This window comes from Chlamydotis macqueenii, chromosome 1 (assembly GCF_036417535.1).
Source record: "Chlamydotis macqueenii isolate bChlMac1 chromosome 1, bChlMac1.mat, whole genome shotgun sequence".
Taxonomy (NCBI): domain Eukaryota; kingdom Metazoa; phylum Chordata; class Aves; order Otidiformes; family Otididae; genus Chlamydotis; species Chlamydotis macqueenii.
Genome location: NC_141556.1, coordinates 152,062,053 through 152,083,765, shown reverse-complemented (window position 1 = coordinate 152,083,765; position 21,713 = coordinate 152,062,053). Strand labels below are relative to the sequence as shown.

Genomic DNA, 21,713 nt, shown 5'->3' with positions numbered 1-21,713 from the left:
TGTTCCCCCTATAATGTGATTGACAGAGCTATTAAAATCACCTATGTGGAAGAATTTAAAAAAAAAAAAAGTCATCTCTTTTTCAGGAAAAGGAAGGAAAATCCAGGCAGCAAGGGAAAGGGGAGCGGGGCGCAGGTGCCCTCTATGCGGAGTTAGGCTGTAGCGTGGGGCGCTTGGGGTCAGGGCCCCCCGCGGGTTCGACCCCCTTTCCCCATCCCCCTTCTCCCCGGTCACCGCTCCACCGGCGAGTCCCCCTGCCCTGGGAGGGGGGCGGTGGCGGAGGATCCAGGAGGACAGGAGGCACAGGGCGATAACGGGTTTGACCCGCTCCAAACTGCGAGCCAAAACGCAAACTTGGCCTGAACTCCACAACTCTTTTCCTTTTATTTTTTTTCTTTCTTTTTTTTTTTTTTTTCCCCCTCCTCCTTCCCCACCTCCCTCCTTTTCCCGTGCGTGGCTCGCTGAGCTCGTAGGAGTGCCGCTGGGCCCGGGGGAAAAACCTTTCCCTCTTTCCCTCCAGCTCCACTCCTCCGCCCCCTCCACCGGAGTCACACCGTGGCAAGCCCGGGGCGGGGAGGGGGGGACGGGACAGGGGTGGGACATCCACGGGACGCGATTCCGGGCCTCTGGGAGCGGAGAAGGAGGGGGAGACATGAAATTACCCATGAAGATAAAATCAGGAACGGCTCTAGAAATCCGAGCAGGGGGTCGTGAGGATGCAGCCCCAACGCCCTCGGGGGGCCACAGCGGGGCAAGAAGCCTCCCCTCTCGATGCCCCTTGGAAAGGTATGGGGGTGGGGAGGATGTTCCTTCCCAGCTGCGCCACACGCAGGCAGCATCAGGCCGGAGGGACCGGAACGCGAAACGCGGTTGCAGGGGCTTTTTTTTTTTATTATCACGCGTAAACTGTCACGAAAGGGAGAAAAAAAAAAATTAAAAATTCCACAAAACACCACTCCGCAACGCCGATAAACCAAATCAAACAGCTCATCTGAGCCCTGCCGTAGAGTAAAACGCAGCTGAAACACGCGAGCTGGCAGCTGCCCGTGGGTTTGACGCGCTCGCCGGAGGAGACGCGCTCCTGGGCAGGGGGCCTACGCCCCCCCCCCCCCCCCCCCCCCCACTCCTTTCGCAGGGACTCACCGAGCCCTTTTCTGCCCCGCTCCCCTCGGCAGGCTGCGGCTCTCCCCTTTCCTCCCACGCTCAGCAACACGTGGGGGAGCGCCGGGAAGGGGCAGCCCCGTGGGGGCGGGCAGCGTCCCAGTGTGTCTGTCTGTCTGCGTGTCCGTGTGAGTGTGCAGGGGGCTGATGTTCCGGGAAGAGCCCTCCCCGCTAAGCAAGAGGGTCTCCCCCGGGGCCTGTGGGGGGATCTGCAAGCTGCAGCCCCAAGAAGCGAGGTGGCCCCCACCTCGTGGCATCGGAGGGGCTGCAGATGAATTATGCAAGAGGAAGATGGGGGTGAAATGAGCGGGGGGGGGGGGGTGGGTGGGTGGAGAGGGAGCGAGGGAGGGAGGAGGGGGGCCGGTGTTTGGAGAGCGAGGGATTAGAGAGGAGAGTCCTGACCCCGAGATGAACGGCCAGTCAAACCCGTTTACAATCACCCAGCAGAACACCGACGGCTCCCGCTGCAAGGCAGCGGCCGGCCGGGCAGGCAGCGAGTCTGGAGTCCCCCGCGGAGTGGGAGGCTGGTGGGGGAGGCCCCGGCCCGACTCCGGGGAGAAGGGAGACTCCAGAGCCTTTCGGGAGCGGGGCTGGGAAAAAGTGTCCCGGGGAGGGCAGGGGGCTACAGTGGGTACTGTGGGGAGGATGCTGCGGGGCGCCCCGTTCTCCCACCGCAGCCTTTTCTGGCCCCTCATGGACGAGCAGGGGGGAAGGGGGGCATGCAGGCGTGAGAGACGAAGTGGTGGTAGCGGGGCGAAATATCTGGGCAAACCAAGCGCGGTGCTGCCAGCCGGGAAAGGCCGCCCTCGAACTCCACACAGGACCTCCCCGGGCCGCGGGGCTCCCGCCTGCACCGCAGCCCTGCTCCAGCCAAGCGTTCAGCGGGCGGGAGGGTTGGGGGGGGTGGGGGGGTGTGTGCACAGACCGACCGCCCTCCTGGGCCGCAGACCATCTGCTGCACGGCTACTGGGGGCGGATGGGGAGCGGGGAGCTGCCCTTCGACGGGCCGGCAGCGACGAGTAGGGGCCCCGGGGGGCACCGGCTCTGCCCAGCCGCCCACAGCCCACTCACACAGACATGGCACAGGGAGCGGTAGACGACACAAGCTAACTTTTTTTTTTTTTTTTTTTTTTTTTTTTTTTTTTTTGAGGGGGGAGCAAGCCGTCCCTCCACCTCTCGGCATTTTGGCCCCTTCTCTTCCAGAAAACACAGCTCCCCCCACCCCCAGCCTCTAACCCCGCACCAGGGCGGCAGGAGGGGAAGCAGGGATTTCTCCCGACGGGCAGGTGTGGCTGGAGCGGGAGGTTTTCGGTAACAGAGGCCGAAGGGAAAGCCCCTTGCCTTTTACATTCTGCCGACGGGGGAAGCTTTGCGAAAGCCAGGATTAGCACACCAAAGTTCAGAGGCTATCGGGGCGGTGCGGTGTATGGGGCCCGCTCCTACGGCCCCATGCCCGAGGTAACCTTCCCTAGTCCTCCTGCCCAAAATCAAGACACCCCTGGCGATGCCTGTGCAGGATATGCCAGAAGCCAGCAGGAGCTGGCTGAACTCAGATAGCACCGCTGTCAAAAAGTCTGGAGGCACCAATGGGGCCTTGCGACAAAGAACACCCCCTGAGTCCTCTTTACAAAACCTTGGGGTGCCCCTGGGCAGTTTCATGCCCCTCTTTCCCCGACGGTGCAATTCCCTGGAGGGAGGAGCCTTCAGAAAGATCTTCGTTTCAAGAAAGTCATTCAAGTGCTTTAGCACGGCCTGTCAGGACGGGTTTGGGGGTAAATATCCTTCATGCTCGGTCAAATCCCATTGTCCACGCTTTCAACCCGGGCACCTCTCATGGATTTGGAGAAGACGTGTGCCACGGTTAACTGCGGCTCTCGGATAGAGTGACTATCCTCCAGGAAAGAAAAAAAAAAAAAAAAAGGGGGGACAATGAAACCCAGGAGAAGCAGGAGAGCATCTGGCGGTGGTCAAACAATTGAGCGAGTGCCAGAGGGCGAGCTGAGCTCCGCCGAGTGGGGAAAAGGCGGCTCCAACCCGGGGCAGACCAGCGTGGGCTGAGGAAGTGTCCGCTGACGCGGGTGGGGAAGGAGCGAAGTCCGCAAGGTGTGTATTTAGGAGAAGGGTAGCTTCCACCGGGAGGAGGTGAAATATAGTTTACCAAGGCGTAAAACTCTCCATCGCAACCAGGACCTGGCGCTGAACAAAGGCACCGTACATTTTGGGGAGTATAATTTATCCACGCGGGTGCGGAAAGGTTGCGGGGACTGTAGGGAGACGTTTATTTCCTACCCCAAAATTGTCTCGCACGAATTTGCAAAGTACTGCTGATTCCAGGACAGAAAAAACAAACAAACAAATAAACAAACTGTAGAGGAAGACTGTCTAAAAAAAAAAAGTGTCAGTGGGTGGACGGTTCAGTCCTCATCAGATGGGCACAACGAGGTGACAGGCTCCGCAAACTTGGAGCTGCAAACACCCAAAACGGGATGAGAGACCTAAAACTCCTGGCACGGGAGGCAGAAACGAAATATCCACATGAAAAGGCAATTCTGACCCAGTGCGGAAAGCCGGGGGCTTTGAAACAGCCCCAGAGTAGTGCCTCAGGGCTGCAGGCACCCCAACCCTGGTCCCACCCTCCTGCCTTACACACAGGTTGATACCTCCAAATTTTGGAAAAATCCTGAATGATCACTTGATCAAGCTATCGGATTAGCTTTCCACACTACCTTTCGTTTTACTTGTATGTAGCAGAAGACAGAAAGGGGTTTGTTTTGGTTTAGGTTTTTTTGGGGTTTTGTTTGTTTTTTTTTTGTTTGTTTGTGGTTTTTATATATATATATATATAATCTGTGCCTTCGTGCATTGTCAGTCCTACCTTCCTCTAAATTGCTTTTCAGCCACAGAGCAGGTGAGGGCTGCGTGTTTCCCCCGTCCGTCCTCGATGTTAGAGTGTAGAAAATAGTGCGAAAACCAAGATGCTTGTACAACCGTATCGCTGAGAGCTCGTTCATTTCCTACCTTGAAGGGCAGGAAAAAAAAATAAAAGAAAACTAGGTGAGGAACGCCTTTTAAAATACACGGCAGTAGGGGAGCTGAAGCCTGTGTGTTTCGGAATGGAGAGGTCTGGAGGAGAACTGTTAATCTCAGATTCCAGAAAACAGTTTAGGGAGATGAAAATTTCAGAAAAAAAAAAAAAAAAGACAAAAAAGAAATGAAGAGCCGAACAAAGGAAGCGTGGAGTTTAACCTAACGAACTTCTCAGCAGTGTGTCTCTAACTGCCATAAGGGTGAAGAGGAAGCCATGCATTTTCTGGGGCTTTCCATGCTCTGGTGTCCCATCATTACTTCTATGTCTTATGGAACAGATGAAAGAATGAAGAAATGAGAGCAGAACAGGCATTTCTCCCCCCAAAAGCACTTTATCTGTTAATGTCCCTCTCACTTTCTAACTTTTCTAGCAAGGCTGAGGAGGTTTCTGCTGACCCTCCATCCAAAAGGCCCATGCAGCAGACCAACTTTCGGGTCATGAGGTAGGGAGCCATAGACTTCTCATTGTTTTGTGTTGACTAGGCAGCTACAGGGAAAAGCCCTGCATGATTTTTCCCAAATATAGTGACATCTTCTCAATTCTAAGAGTCACAGACCAAAGACCTCCAGATAAGTGGGACAACCTCATCATGATAAAAGTGCCACAGATCCAGATGTTTAAGCTAAGGGAAGTGGTGGGATGGCATTATTGCAAAAGACATCCTTGGGCGACCAAATGAGCTACTTGGAACAACTTGGTGGGAGCTTCCTATTTAGCTGTATTATTTAGCGAGTGGTTCCGGGTAGACAAACTAAATGTGCTCACGCGTTTCAGACATATTTAAAATTATTTGTAATTCCTAAATCACATGTTCTTGTATTCACAGTTACAACGGGGTCCCATTTATCATGGGCTGTATTTATCATCTATCTTAGAGTAACCTTAGATGTTGAATAAGAGAAAGGTAAACTTATTTTCATGGGAAAGACCAAACTCGGAATTCCTTGAACACGATCTCTGCTCCTCAGGTCCTTCTCTTGCTGACCTCCTTTAACCAGCAGAAGTTAATACACAAAACACAAAATAAATAAACAAAAAGAAAAGCCATTCATATTTATTAGAAATCTACCAGGGTGTGGATAGCAACTGCTTCATAAATAGAAGTTACGGTGTCATTTACTTGGGAACACCCCATCATAATCCCCTGGCGTTTGCTGGAGAACGCAAATGTCTCTCTGCACACACACCAGGTTCAGATACAGGCAAGCCGAGGGGTCTCGTCTCACCTCCTAGTTTTAATATCACGTACCCATTGCCCAACAGGTAGCAGACTCACTTCAGACGTGAAATTCGAAGGATGGATGAAGGTACGAAAGGGGAAAATCGGAGCTAAAATTCACAGAGGATCGGGTTTGGCTTTTGTGGCACGAGACATAATAATAATAATAATAAAAATTTTGAAGAAAGAGCAAAAAATGTACTACAGAAGCTCTGTTCCTATTCTGTGAAACAGCTGGGCAACATCTGGGATGGAGCACTGTCCCCCATCGGACACCATACAGCCAGCACAGGCACAAAACACTGGAAGAGGAAACTTCGACATCCCCCCCCGCCCCCGCCCGCCCCCGCCCCGGTTAGCAGGGACACCTGTCTTAGTGGGGTTCCCGGCGTCTCTCTAGGGGTGACAAATGGGACTGTGTAAACGTCGCTATAAAAACAACAACAAGAAAAAAAAAAAACCCAACAAACAAACAAACAAAAAAAAAACCCAAAAAACCCCATCAAAAAACAAAAAAAACCCCCAACTTTTCGAGTTTGCTGTGGAGGAGGGCTGCGTTTTCCCTATCACCCTGGGGGGACCCCAGCGGGCTAGGGGCATGCGGAGGGGTGCGGGAGTGAGGGGGAGGCGGGGCGGGGAGCTCCGCATCCCCGGGGAGCCGCTCCGGGGGCAGGCTGAGGCGGGGGGGAGGTGGAGGGGCAGAGCCGTGCCCCGGGCCCAGGCCAGGGAACCGGTAGCAGCCGGGGCCTCCACGCCCCACTTTCCCGAGTGGGAGAGACGGCTCTAGTCCCTGGCTGATTTTAGTAGGGGTGGGATCTGGCCCCCGGGGAGCCCAGAGCTGGCACCAACTGCATCTGGCAGCCCTAGATCCAGCTGTGCCCCAGAGGTTGTCGTGCGCCCTAGACTTACTCCTGATTCCGCTATTTTTTTTTTTTTTTTTGTCCACTGGTGACCGAATGGCAACTTCTGTGACCTAAGTTTAAGCCTGTCTGCTTGTCTACCTTCTTCCTCCTGCCATGCTTTTTGTTGGGTCATTTTGGGTGAAGCCAGCTAATTCTGGGAATTTGAAGTAGCATGACTGCTCTTAGAAACCTTTTTAGGAAACCTGTGAAACTGTTAAGCTTGGGGCAGCAGTATTTTTTGCCCATGAACAAGATGCAAAATATGGACCAATTTCAAGGAATAGTTCAGAGGGGGACGGGGGAGAGAAATAAATCCTAGAAATAAAGCAATTCTGCAGTAAAACAAAAGGCCAGCAAATTCTCTCATCTTAAATGAGTAGTCACTAAAGAAATATATTTCCTTGTATCAATGAGAGATATTTTGAAGAGTTTTCCTAAACAAAATGCCCCAGAGAGGTGTATTTTCTGCTTCAACAGCAGAGTTCTGTGTTTTGCTGAGTATCGTCGTGCCACCAACGCAGGAAAAATACAGCTAGAGAAGCGAGGAGGAGCACTGACATACAATTTAATAGTTAGTGACTTCCCCAAAGAATAGGTTGTCTCCACCTGACAGCCAGATGTTAATAGAAAATAACAGGAAGGATTTTGCCACTGTGCAGAATACTTTCTGAACTTGTAAATAAACATAAACTCGACAAATATTATCCTCGTTTTGGAAACTTTACCGTACAATTACTGCAGACTACTAAGATCACTCCACTGACCCTCAACCATACTGCATGGATATTGCCAAACGGAATTCCCTTATTATTTCTCAGAGCCAGCATTTGTTAAAAGGACAATGCAGCATTCCTAATTTAAATGTTAGTTTTCCTGGAGAAAAAAAAAAAGGCAAGAAAAAACGAGGAAAAGCTGTCTTTTAAAGTGAAAGAAAATTGAGAAGTCTGTAGGAAAATGGTCTAAAGCTGACCAGATTCGTGTTGTCTCTTGTCCCACCCACAAGTCTTCTGCAGGTTATTTTTCTCTGATACAAACATAATTTAATAGCCGAGGTGGATATTGTTTCACTTTCAGCTATCTGCTCTACGCTCCGGTCTCATTCTACACGAGATGATTACCTTACTGTCCTATATGCACAATTTAAAGGGAATTATCTATTACTTCAATTATTTGTTTCTTATCAACTGATGTTACACTACAAGGATTTGCATTGAAAGGACACAAAGAAAGAGCAAGTCATGGCACATTGCCAAATAAAAGAGTAATGTTCTGGTGAATTTAGCCTAAATAATTTACTGCTATATAAAAGTGGAAAAGTGGAAGGTGAACCCTTTGACCAATAAATCTCTTCTGCATGTGAAACCCTTATCTTGTCCCCTCCAATATATTCCACACTAGGAAGCCATCATCATTGGCTCTGGTTTGTTATTTGTAAACCTTGATCTTCTGCACTCGGTGTCCTAAATATGGATAATTAGCATCAGTTTATCACGCCTCTGCATATTTTCTCTTCTCTCCAAACATGCATGCTTCTATTGGCTGCCATTCTGTCACAGAAGATTATGGAGACAGATTGCAGAGAATGAATGTGCTAAACGAGATTAGGAAGGAATAGAAATAGCAACTTGGCCAATAAATTCCTCGTGAGAGCCTTATCATACAATTACACGTTGACTTGTTTCACACTCTCCCAGCCTCTTAATCCAACGCCCCCACCAAGAATAAAATTTCACTAATTTCTGAATTACTGCATATCCTCATGACTTGTCACTGAGAATGGTTGGAAGAAGCAACACGGTCGAAAATAGCACATCCAGCTTCCAAACAGAAAAGAAACTTTACAGACAGAGAGAGGTGGGGCTTTAAACCGTTTGTGGGCACATGGACAAGTTTTCGTGCCGCCACAGCTTGAAGGGTCAAGACTTCAACACCAGTCGCTTTTGGTCCCTAACTCTTTCCATTGGGCATTGCGTTATCCTTTAGAGGGGCTTGGGGATCAGAACATGGTGTGCTGACACTGCTAAACTATCTTACGTGATCCTCTGCTGTGCACTCAACTGTCACCGCCAAGCCCTTACAAACTCGTTAGACAGCAATTGTGAAAGCACCCACTGCTGTCATAGATTTCTGGGACATTCCCGAAAAGGCGATAATTGCAAAGATGTCAAAAGCATGACAGAAGAGTGAGACAAAATCCTGCAGAAGTCACAAGGAACATCTACCTAACTTTGTGGAGTTAGTTTTGTCCGTTCTCCCGATTTTATTTCAGTGTGGATGTCCAAACCCCCATTATTTCCATGACGTAATTAAGAGGAGACCCTTGAGGAGACATCATCTCTGGAAGTGCTGGAAGTCTCCATTTTGCCCCTTATACTAGCCCAGGAAGGGGATTTGCAAAAAATATTAACGTTATGATAATGTCATTTTCATTGTTTTAGATATGTGCAGAAGAAAGAGAATATAAATGGAATAAAAAGTCCCAAGAACTGAAGATAAAATCTTGGTTGGTTGATCTATACTCATAGATTTGATGCTGCAGTGCACTTGTCTTACAGTTTTAGCAGAACTAAGGATATTTTACAGCGTTTATTACTGTGAAAAGACTGCTTTAGAAAGCAAGGTGTTTGTACAACTCAAGTAATTGTTTCCCCTAATAACTGTGAATCTTCAACCATGTACAGACTTTCAGAACCCAGATGAAAAGTATGATGAAACCTTGCTACGTATCTCGGAGATGCTTAGCGTTGCACCTGTCTGTGCAATCAGATGCTGGGAAAGTTTTAACATAGCAATGAAGTGGTACGTGACACAAGTGTTAAAGATGCTCAAAATAAGGGGGTTCCCACGAGTGAGAACTTCCCTGGGTGCTTTTCCCCAGGGTGGAAGTGATTCAGGAAGCAGCGGAGAATCCTGGCAGTCCCCAGCTCAGGGGAAGCGTGGCAGCTGGGACCCTTGGATATGGCAAACCTGTCCTGTGAGTACCTTAGAGCATGAAAACTTCACTCCTGGGCCCTCTGAGATACTATAAAGTGGGTTTGCTGGTGGTGGTGATTTTTTTTTAACCTACCCGTTACCTTTCTCTTACTCTCCCGTGGAGTTTTGCCTGCTACTCAGTCACCTCCAGATGGAAAAACCAGACTGCAGTTGAGGGTCACCTTCATCCTGAGCCTTAAAACCATACCATTGCAGAAAATACTGAAATGATACAAGCGGGACATTGTGAGACAGCAAGACAGCCCCGCTACGTGTTTGTTGATGACACAAGAGCCTTTGAATGCTTGCGGTCACATAAAGTAAAAAATTAATACTGCTTCCTTATTTCCTTCTTCCTTTTCTTGTTATACACGATTCATATGCATGTATATCTATATACATACACACACACGCATATATATGTAGAAACACATCTCCTGAGGGAATTGGTAGGCCGCATCGGAGAGAGAGGAGTTTGCTGTTAATCTGGGAACAAACCGCTAACCTCGGTGACTGGTATTTTAGCTTTTCTTTTCTCGCTCCTCTCAGCGCGGGGAGAGCAGTAAAGCTTGTGTGGACCGATTGTGAGGGGCTCTGCTGGAATTTGGCAGGCCAGGGGCTTGGAGAGAAGCCCCATGCTGACTCCTATTCAGCGGGCCAGTTTTCTGCGAGCTTTGGAAGTTTCACTCAGCCGTGCACTCAATGGCTTCACAAAGCTGATTACAAGCTTCAGCGCATTCCTGAAGGAGCCAAAAGCGACGCAGGTGCAAACGAGCCGAGGGAGCCCCTTATCCCGGTGACAGAATGGGACAAGCTGGGAAAGGCTGGGACCACACAAATCCAAGGCTCACCAGGCAGCGGCAAGCCTGCCTTGGGAACTGGGGATCATTATCCGCTCCATTCAGCGGGGACCCCAGCGGCACGTCCCGGGGATGGGGCTGGGGATGAGGATGGGTGTGGGGATGGAAATGGGGATGGGGGTGGGGATGAGTATGGGGACGAGTATGGGGAGTATGGGGACGGGAATGAGAATGGGGATGGGAATGGGAATAGGGGCTCTGGGTCCTGGATGGGAGCCTTCCCACTTCACCCGGCGTCCCCACCCCTGCTCCCTTTGTGGATATGATTTCTCCCCCATCATTTGTTAGGCTTCAGCCCGGTGCCTGAAGTTCCTCGCCGTTTTTTGTTTCCCCCCCCCGTATTGCCCCACCAGACACGGAAAGCTCGTGTGTCCCGTCCCCCCCCCCCCCAACCATCCCATCTTCCCTTCCCCACACAAACACGGTGCTTAGGGGTCTGTCTGGAAACCCAGCACGGAAAACGCACTGATCCGAAATGGCAGGTTTCCCCCCGACTGAAGTCCTCTAACAAACACCCTATTTTGAAGACTGCCTTTAATTCCAGCAAGAAAACAGCCGAGAGTGCACCCCCCCCTCCCCCAATTACCACCCGATTCCCACAGAAACCTCCCGCGACACGCACGCCTGGGGAATGCTTTCTGACTCGCTGAAAGGAGCCCACGGCCCCTACCCTCCCCGGGAAGCGAGGGGGTGGCGAGGAGGGGGGCTCAGTGCCGGAGAGAGGATGAGGCGTGATTTCCTTTAATTGGGGGTTTTCGGGGGTGGGGGGGAGTTGCTCGCCTCGCCTCCCTCTCTTCTTAGCCCTTCCCCTCTAGCCTGGGAGAAGAAGCCGCACTTTACTTGGCCGTAAAATTAATTATGGCCCTTCCCCGCTATCAATTACGGAGGAATCAGCCTTTCCTAGGGAGAGGAGAAATAATCACGAGGCTTTTCAGTCGTGGGAGAAGGAATGACACGGGACACACACACGACAACCCCGGACGCCTGAGCGCATAATGCAGGCGAGGGCACTGCCGCGCTCCTGGCCGCTGGCTTCCTGTGCCTCCCAGTTATCATTATGGTTTTATTATTATTTTTTTTGTTAAATGTGATCATTGTGTGTGGGTTTTGCTAGCCGCGTGCTCTCCCCTTGCCTGTGGGGAAGGTTTCCCTGGCCATCAGCCACGCCGCTTCTTCCCCGGGCCCTCTGCTCCCCCCACGTCCCCCTCGCCCCCGACCCCCGCCCCCGTCCACCGCCCGCGCCCCCCCCCCCCCCTCTTCATTTCACCCCATGGAAACGCAAGCGGCCCGGCCGGGCAGCTGATATTAAAGCGATCCCCGTGCCTTCGCGTGAGCGTGGCGTGTCGCTGCCGTGACCCACTTCCCCCCTCCCAGCCCGATCCTCCACACCCCTTTCATCCTTGCGAGATGCTGGGGGTGGCGGGGGGGGGTGGGGGGCCGGGGTGCCCCCGCTTGCGCGGAGCGCACCGCCTGCAAGCGGTTGCCTTGGCAGAAAGGTGCAGCTTTCTGATGTTCTTTTGTCTGATAACTAATTCAAGTTAATGCGATCTTTATGTAAAGCTAACAGCGGATAATTGTCTATTTTCTCGCCAACAATCTCCATCACAATCACTTATCTGGAAACCTGCGGTTGTATTAATCGTTATATTCCCCGAGATAAGCGTCTCCCGAATTATCAGTAAACACTGGAGGGAAATTAAACAAACTCCACAGCCACTCGAGTTTCCTCGGCAGCTTTTAACACCCTTCTTTGAGGGGGAAAAAAACCCCGAAACAACCCACCCAAACCGACCTGAGAGCGGGGCACAAGATGAAGGGGTTGGGGGCGGGGGGGGATGTGCGAAGAAGTGGAGAAGGGCCTGAATTTTGGGATAATTTTGCAGAGCCGATCCCCGCTCAACGCTCCTTCCCTTCGAGGCGCCCGTGTCGGGCTCGCACCTCACCACTCCCCCGACCTCTCCCTGCTCGCCGGGCGGGGGTCGGCCTCTGGCAACCCCCGGGACCTTGCGGGGAGATGCTTGTAAATCCTGCGTGATGAAGTGTTTTAGTGGCTGCAGGGGAAAGGCGAGCTGCTAGGAGAGGGATGAGCCGGGAGGGAGATGAAGCAGAGGTGGCAGGGCTTTAGGTCTGCGGTGCGAGGAGGAGAGAGTTCCGCTTCGCCTTCTGAGAATCACCGCGTTAGCACAATTATTGGCAATATTTATACCAGAGAGTGATCCGAACCCCAGGAGGGGAACAGAGAGCGCGCGAGAGAGGGAAAACTACTGTGGGAATACTTTTTACTGCTCAGATCCCATCAGTTAGGTGTAAAGAAATTATAGCAAATTGTGCTGGAAACCCCTCCAGGGAAAACATACTTGTATGACAAAGATTTTGTCTTTTTGAGATGAAGTCAAAACACCGGTGTCAAGTGAAATTCATTTTAGGGGCGCTGCAGTGTGTGTGTTTACCCTAGTACCTGGGGAAAAAAAAAAAAGAAAAGAAAAAAAAAGAAAAAAGAAAGAAGAAAAAGAAAAAGAAAAAGAAAAGAAAAAAGCCTAAATCATGACATTTCAGTCGGGAATCTGGGCCAGCAGAGAGTTTGCAACTTCTCCGGGGACAACGAAGAGTGCTCGAGCCTCCCCTCGCCTTGTGCGGGGCTGGCTGGCGGCTCTCTTTGCGCTTTGCATTTCTAGGAGGGTTTTCCACGTCGAAAGCGCTTTATGAACATTAACTAATTAATCCCGGCACTTAGTTACGGAGCAGGCACTGAGGAATTTCAAAACTCGCCTCCGTGATGAGATTTATTTACTGTCGTCTTATGATTTTTCAGTGAGCAAGCTGTGATTTGCGAAGGCTTCCGATGGCGCGGCTCCCGTCTCAGCCGGGGGAAGGTGAGGTGTGGGAATGGGGGAAAACAAAAATCAAACTGAATCGGAAACCAAAAAAACTGCAACACAGCCAAACACAAACCAGATAAAATACCGCAATGAAACACGCAAACTTCCTATTACTAATTTGTGTGTCAAGGCAGCGTATTTCCAAATATGATCAGTTTCTTACAAAAATATATCTTTTTTTCTTTTTTTTTTTTTTTTTTAATCCTTTAACTGCTTCAATTCTCGAGCTGTTTCTCTTGCGTTAAAAGTTCCCAGGGCAGCTTTTTCTTACGGCATTTGAGAATCATCCCACTTCATCTCTCACCTGAATCTTGTCATCTGTGCCATCTTGAAGTGATCTGTGAACAATGCTGGTCCCTTGGACAGCCCAAGCTGGTCAATCAGGCAGAACAGACTATGCAAATGGAATGGAAAGGCGAAGCGATGGAGAACAGTGGCCCCCATTGTTTTGGGCATTTCAAAGCAAAGCCCAGCTGCAGCAGGCGTTGCTGTCTCGGACCCTTGGTTGCTACTCTAATGTCATCATTGCAAAACATCACATTTTGAAAACTCTACAGTCTGAATGCTTGAGCAGCCCTCCGCAAAGATTTCACTTGGCCGTGACATCTTTCGGAGTCACTAGGAAAAAAAAAAAAAAAAGGGGGGGGAAAAGGGAAAAAGCCCCCCTTCAGCCAACAACTGGGGACCGGGACCCTAGCCACATTGCCCACTCGCAACTCTCAGTCCCTTTCCCTGCCCTCCTAATAACTGTGGGGCAGCTGATGCCAAACACCTTTTGCAACAGTTTGGTGAACGCCTGGCCTTTCTCCTTGTTTTTAGAGTCGAATCAGATTATTGTTTAAATTGCCTTTAACTTATTTTCTGTCGGGTCTCTTTCAGGTGCTCTAATGAGCTCATGCCGAGGAAACGTTGCTGTGAGGATTATTCACAACTGCTTCCAAAACTTCAGATACGTGGAGTTTTAAAAGAGTCAGGCAGTGTCTTTGCAAGTGATTAAACCAGCAACTAAGCTGGACATTTTCGGGTCTGTTAGGAGTTTTTTGGAATACTTGGTTTCTTAATACACTCATGCAGTTGCTGCTCCTAAATACTGCTGCCAGCCCCGCTCCAGCTCCACTTCCCAGCCCTGGTCCCAAAGTTAGCCCTGCTATGAGAAATGAACTTTCGTTGCAGCAAAGGTGAGGGTTGTCAGATGATTAATGTGCATTTTCAAGCAACTAAATCATTGCCCGTGTTTCACTTATCGTTCCTCTTCATTTTCTTTTGTCTGCAGGTGACACTTGTGATCACCATGTGGCAAGCAGAGGAAACTCCCCTCTCTTCCACCCTCACCTCAAGACCCTGCACTGAAGGAACAAAGGTCTGTATCTTAAAATATTGAGGGTTAACTTTCCCTCCTCCTCATCTCTTCTCTTGCAGGAATTAGTGAATCCAAAGCTGCTTCTTCAACAACAGCCTTACTACCATGAGCCTGCAGAGATGGATAACTCCATAGCCGGCCTCAGATGCTGCCTAGCTCGGACCCAGAGAGGTCACACATTTTAGCGGTCACCCTTGAGTGCGGGCTATGTTTAGCGTTCACGCAGGAATGGAGAAGAAAGTTTCATTGGACTAAGAGAGGTGAGCTAAGAAACTCTTAATGACATTCTTTGCAGGACCAAGAATAATTCAGTGTTTCTTTCCCGCTTCTTAAACTGGCCCTCTTCCTTTTACTGGGGTGATGTATTCCCTAATAAAGCCACATAAATTACAAAGGAAGCAAAAGATGGAATTATTTAAAACTAAATAATTATCCACTATGATTTGATTACCTTCCTGAATTTAAGTTTGCCCCTTTCAGAATGCGATCTTCCCTTCGGTAAGAAGGGAAAGATGAGAGTAACAAACAAAAGCCAAGAGAGGTTGAAGCAAACGGGGCAAATAAATTACTGCATAGGTGCCATTTCATCTTCTGGCTGGAAGTTTTTTCCCCCTCACCAAAGAGAGTTTTCCCAGGACAAGTACTGCATTAAAAGAAAACCACTCTCCAAATACATCGGCCTCTTGGTCAAACGAACAGCAGCAGGAACTCGAACCATTACCTGCTTCACACAAATATTTCAGCAGAGACGATGCATGCTGTAAGTGCCCTTCCCTGACAGGTGTCCCCAAGACTCTTTCCCCTATCAGTTCACCACCTTAAAGTTTTCCCTACTAGGGAAATGGATCCCCCAAAATCTATATCTCAGGGAGTCTCAGGCATGCTTCAGGTACCCTCTGGGCCCCTCATGTGCTAACTTCAAGGCAGAAACCCAGAGGAAAAGCAGCGTTGCGCAGCCAACGCCTACACAAGGACACCAGCAATGCACACAGGCAGGGGCCAAATGCCTTGTTGCTGTAAGTGGAGGCATCTCCATCTGAACCTCTGCTGAAGTACTCCCAGAAAGAGGTTATGAAGGAGGAGGAGGCAGCGGCTTTCAAAGTGGACCTGTTCCTCCTTACACCTCCCATTGAGGTGTTGCCGTGGGGCTATGCAAAAGCAAGGAACTGCAGCTCCCACTCAATGGTGGGATGGATGATGTCCCCAGGGCCCAGACATGTCCCCAGCTGGGAGATGGGAGCCTACAAGATCATCCCACTGCCCTTTAATCAAACACTCCACTCTCCCCCAGCAGCCCTATTCCCAGCCCATGTTGCCAGCAAGACTTCACCCCTTCTCAGCAGCCTGTTGGCCTCACACCCCAGGGATGGAGAGCCCAGAGGCGGGTTAGCCACCCCACGCTCAGGCCCACTGTCCATCCACAGAATCAAACAAGCTCCCATCACCCCAGGTTAATGGACTGGGCTCTGCTGGGAAGGAAATGCCCCCAAATATTGGCAGGGCACTGGGATAACCGGGGCCAACCTCCTTTCCCAGTGGCTCCACGTCCCCCAGCCAGCGTGAGCTAATTGGAAACAAGAGCAGCTCCTCCCTTGAGGAGCTAAACTTCTCTTTTCTCTTACAGCTGGAACTTCTGCCCCTTCCCCCTACCAGCCCCAGCCCTGGTACATTCAAGCACAGTTATCTCTGCTCGTGCACTGACTGTATTTTTCATGTTTATTATCATCCAACCCAGTTTAGTGCCAACTGGCACAGGCACACATGGAGGGAAGAAAACCATACATTCAGCAAATGGAGCATACAGGGTTTAGGTTTTGTTTTGCCTTGTTTTTCTTATTCTTCCAGTTTCCGCTTAAAATTATGTGGAAGGGGTAGCTGAGCAATTCACCCTCATGAAAAATGGTCAGAAACCCCAGTCATGAAATTAAAAATTACAGGAGAGAGGTGATGCCAGGAAGGGACAAGAACTCCCCTTCTTCTGAAACACAGTTTCTTCCTTTCCTCCTTCTGTATTTCATTTCATATCGTGCTCAGATAAGGAACAGAATTACTTTAAAATGTTTGTGTTAACTCTTTTTACCCAAGATTTGTTCTAGTCTTTCAGATCATTATTTTACTGTAAGACATATTTTAAGCAAGTGATATGTAAGAAACCACGCTCCTCCGAAGCACTAGAGCACTGCAAGCCACCCTGCAGTCCTGGAGACCTTTGCTGTTTTCACTGCTACGTTAAAAATGGGATGTAAAAATCCGTCTGCAGAGGGGATGTAAAAAACATACATAGTCGTTTTGGTGAAAGCTAGCACCTAGCGCGTTGCTACCTTAATTCAAAGATAGTTTTGTAAGAGACCTGTATAATCAAAGTGCTTTTCTTCCCTGACAATTCATGCACTGTGAGATTATCAGTGGAGTTGCCCGTGGAAAAAGTACTACACAATGTATTGTGTTACTTGATTCATTTCCTTTCAATTTTTACTTTAATTTTGTCTAATTACAGTATTGTGATCTAAGTCAGCAATCTTAAATTAACTACCAACTTAACTTTTGAAGAAACCCTACAAATGCATTACAATGAGGAAATTTATATTACCGTTGGTTATTGTGTAATGTCTACACCACGGAAAAGCAAACCTTCAGGTATTTTCACTTCGTTTGCATATACAGCATTGCATTTTTTCCTCTTTCTTTTTCCAGAGTAGAGTTCTCTACCATTTTAAACTATAAAAATACTATTTAAAAGACTGGGTTGTTTTTTTTTTCTAAATTGAATGATAGCTTTGATGAAAATGTGAAAGAAAATAGTGCTTGGGAGTAAATTGTCAGCTACTCAGATTTCTTCAGAAAAGCAACTTGTTGTTTTACAGATACAGATGGAGAGTGGAAAAAACATTCTCTGGTCCTGCTAAAACAGAGGAAGACTTTTCAGTGCAATCGATACGGTATCTGTATATTGAGCTAGATTCTCATCTCACATCTGTTTAAAATTCAAGGTATCCTTTGCTCAAGCCCTGATCCAAGGCTAAGTGATGTCACTGTAATGACTTCAAGTGGGCTGCAGATCAAGGTCTTCTACACCGCTATGCCTCACGCTGCTAGGCTGAGAAAGGCTATTTTTACTGTGTCGTTCTTTGCCTGTAAAATTAGATAAATTTGGAATGAATTAGAAATGCTTGAACAGAGATGCTTGAGGTTACTTTCTATGACAATACTTTTCGTTTGAAATATTTCTTAAAAATACAATTGATAGTAAAATAAAAATTTGCGCTTTCCAGCATATTTCCACTCATCTTTGATTTTTAGGTGAATCACACTTTACTGCTACGTGCGTGTGTTCATTGCCTTACTTCTGGTAACACAGGATTGCAATTTTTATGTAAATAACAAGGGAAGAGAGAATCTTTTGTGAAATACAATGTATGACAAATTCATTGAAACAAGCAAAATAATTTAAATAATCGTTATTCAATAAATGTCAGGAAAGCAATCCCACACCTTCGCTGATGGAGGCTGCTATGTAAGCTGGAAGAAAGCGATCAAGGGAGACTTTTTATGTGGTAATATATGGAGTCTGTTCCAGTTGTTAAGCATGTAATTAGAAATTCAGCAAGTCTTAGCAAAGAGGGTCATAAACAACCACAATTAAAAACTCAAATCTCTCTCTGCTTTGTATGGCGATGTGTACGTGGAAAAAAAAGTGTTTGGTTTTTTTTGGTGATGACTCAGATTAGTGCCAATTAAACTTAGCTTTAACTATGAGAGCCGCAAAACGAAGCAAGCAGAACTTTGTCGCTTACCATTAGAAGTTGTTTTACTTGCAAACCAGTAGAATTGCTTTTAAGCATCTCCAACAAAAAAGGTATAAAAGAGAAATCAAAGTAAAAGAAACAGTCAGAATGCTAGAAGTATAATGCCAAAGCCTTATGTGTCAGTAAGCGTTAACAGGTAACAAAGTCAACTTGAATCTACCCATTGGTTTTCTTCATCTTGTATGCACCAAACAGGTTGAATGATAACAAAATCTTGTCCTAAATGACCTTAGTTTTCAGAGTTTACAGTGTTTCCATAAATATTATTAATTATAATATCAAAAATCAATGTAGTCTGGTTAAATTATCTGTAATCTGTAAAATTTTAGCAGTGGTTAGACAATGGCAGAATGACATTTCCATATGTTGAAACTACCTTGTGCCACTTACGTGAACTGAAATGGCAGAACAGACTTGCCTCATTAAAGCATATCTGGGAAGACAATATGTGGGGAAGAAACCCCATCATAATCAAGCAACCAATCTAGATAATCATATTAATGTTAGGTCATAAATGACGGGTAAGAGAAGTAATGTTTCTCTTCAGTGGTAAGCGCTTTGAAAATTTTAAGGAATGCAAATGTTTGAAAATGTCTTCCAGCTCATCTACTTTCAATGTCAAGTTTAGCCCCTGATTTTCCTATTTATTCCTCTAACACTCCTGAAGTGGCCTTCAAAATGCATAAGCGTGGATTAATTTTAAACTTAGCTCTTGCAGCTTCACCGTGATTGTTCTGATCATTTCAGGACAAATGTGACACTTTAAACTAATGACTGAACATCCATTGTGTTAGTGCTGTTTCCTGGTTATCTAGTTATTATTTATTTCCCGCTTGTTCCATTGTTTCTTGCCTTACGAAGACTCCTGTTCGCTCTGATAAAATTCCTTATAACATAGCTGCAACACCAAGGGTTGGGCAAAAGGGGTCCTCTGAACGATAACACAAAGAGCCTATAAAGAATCCATCACAGCAGTCAGTAGTATAATGCAATTTATTTTCAATATACATCCTCTTCACTACTGGAATAGTCACTTTACTAATGGGCAAATGACCCATAACTCACAGGAGTGGGAACTTAATGTGCAGATCCTGCCTTCACCTGTGCAGATGAACTGCAGCGTGCTCACCATTACACAATGACTTAATATTTACGGCTCCTTCCCATCTTTCTTGGGCATTCCATAAGCGATGCAAGTTTCAGGTGGGTGAAAAATGCAGGACCCGATGGTAAAACAGATATCGAGCTTTATACTTTTTGTTGTTCCAGAAAACATTAATAAAAGATGCTTCTTGCATTTAGATTCCACCAAGAGCCCATAAGCAGACAATGAACTGGTTTTAAAAAATGATCTTTGTACACGCTAATACACTCGAGATGCTATTTTCTACCACTATACGCTAGATATCTTTCGCATTTATTGTCCAGATCTCACTTTAGCATGACTTTACGTTAAAGAGAATTTATCAGGTCATTCACTGTAAGAATGCAGCTTGTCTTCTTGTGCTTAGAAAAGTTGACGCTATGAAATCTAAAAAATTCTGAGTTTGTCAGTAAAAGGAGAGTTTACAGTTTCAGTGGAATCAAAGAACTTGTGAGATCTTGTTTTCAAATGTGGTTTTTTTTCCTTTCCTTAATTTCACATATTGATTATATGTATTTATAGAGCCTAGAAATTTGAGTTTATGATTATTAATTATTAATAACTTAGAGTTCAGGACAAAATTAAATCAAAAGTATAAAATATTCAAAATTTGGAAGTTGATGCATCACCCTATGAGACCAGGAAAGCAGAAATGGAAGCAGAAGCACATTCTGTACCTCGTTTGGTAAAGAATGATGACAAGATTTCCATACTCAGTATTATTTTTAACATTTTAAAGTAAATTCTAGGACTCATTTTCTACACTTAATCCAGAAATAGTTTCCTAGAGACAAAATATCTTCTAGCTTTGATGACAGGGCTGAAACTCTTCTGCTGAAATCCCCAAGGTAAGTTTATCCCAACTTTATACCAGACAGACCACAGAAAATTTACCTGCCTGGCACAATAAAACCCATGGTAATTAGAGGGATTCTAAGCCTTTAGAAATATTCTAAGCCTTTACTTGCTTACACATAAAGCCAGAAAACAAAATCACTTCTGTTTTCTCAAATCCTAAGTAAGACCCTGGACTGAATCCCACTGAAGTCATCTGTGCTCTTCTCTATTGACTACCGTAGACCCGAAATCAGGACATACCTGCGACTCTCTTTTGTTGTTCTGCATCAGTGCTGGTTTTGTGCAAAACCTTGGATGAAGTATTGCCAATGACTCTCAGGATGGAATTAGCTGAGCAGTAAAATGGAACGATTGGCCCGCTGCTGTGTTATGTATTACATTTTGTTGATGTAGCAAGTAGTATAGGTGTTAGGTCTACGAATGTCTCTGATCTTTCATGAATTAATTCCTCTTTCAAATAAAAAAGCTGTGGTTAAACTGGAGTGTACTTCAGAAACAGGTTTTATTTGGAGAATTTTCAAGGATAAAAAGTCCATCACAGCCTTCAGTAAACAATTTCAGTGGTTAGCTGCTATCACTGTTAACCATTTAGGCCTTTTTTTTTAAAGTCAGAATTTGTCTAGCCTGAACTTCCAGGTGCAGTGTAACACGTATTCCTTTGTCTGCTAGACCAAAGAATCCTCTACAGACATCCTTCTGCCCCAGTACAGATACTTAGGTATCTATAGTCACTCCTTAACCTAAGTTAAGGTTGCCCCATACCTATACCTTAACCTAGGTTAAGGTATAGGTTAGGTCTCCCCTTAATCTAGACTTTAATATTATTTATCTAGACTGAGTACCTTCCCTTTCTTCTACAAACACTGTCAATAACGCTTTCCAGTCTTTTAAACATGCTACTTGCTCTCCTCTGAAATCTTTCCAACATCCTCTATGTTTATAGCAAGATGCTCTCAAGCAGCTACACAGAATTAAGACTATTTTAAGTAGCTTGTAGTAGTTAAGTTCTTATTAAAATTATGTTAGTCATAAAGGCATTAGAAATAAAAAGCAACAGCTGTATTAAAAAATGTGACATATCAGCTGGTACTTCAGGGTTAGAGCTTTAGGGACAGGAACTTAATGGGAAAAGAAAAGGTATTTGTGCCTTCACTTACAAACATCAGCATCTTTGTTTGGGTGTCTAAATACAGGTGTAGGAGCCTGACGAGAGGTGCCATTTCGTAACTTAGAAAGCTTCTTCTATTTATTTGTAAATGTGGTTTAAGATCCCAAAATTTTCCATGTTGCTTTGGGTGAGGGCATTGTTTTTCATCTTGCTCTTGGAAGGTTGCCTAATGTTTGTGTCCAACGCTAAGGTGACTGTAGAAACACGGTCAGAGGACTGATGCTGTGCAAAGCAACAACCCCAGTAATGTTTATAAAGCACTTGCCTGGGTGGCAGAAGTAACATGTTAAACTTT

General features: G+C 46.8%; 1 long non-coding RNA gene across 1 annotated transcript in view; it reads left to right on the top strand.

Moving 5' to 3' along the window:
• LOC147602319 (uncharacterized) overlaps window positions 1-15,311 on the top strand; it is a 28,617-nt gene extending 13,306 nt beyond the window's left edge. Inside the window, exons 2-3 of the long non-coding RNA XR_015257729.1 lie at window positions 13,016-13,076; window positions 14,502-15,311. This is a non-coding gene — a long non-coding RNA (uncharacterized LOC147602319). The remainder of the gene's footprint in view (window positions 1-13,015; window positions 13,077-14,501) is intronic.
• Window positions 15,312-21,713: the final 6,402 nt, after the last annotated feature.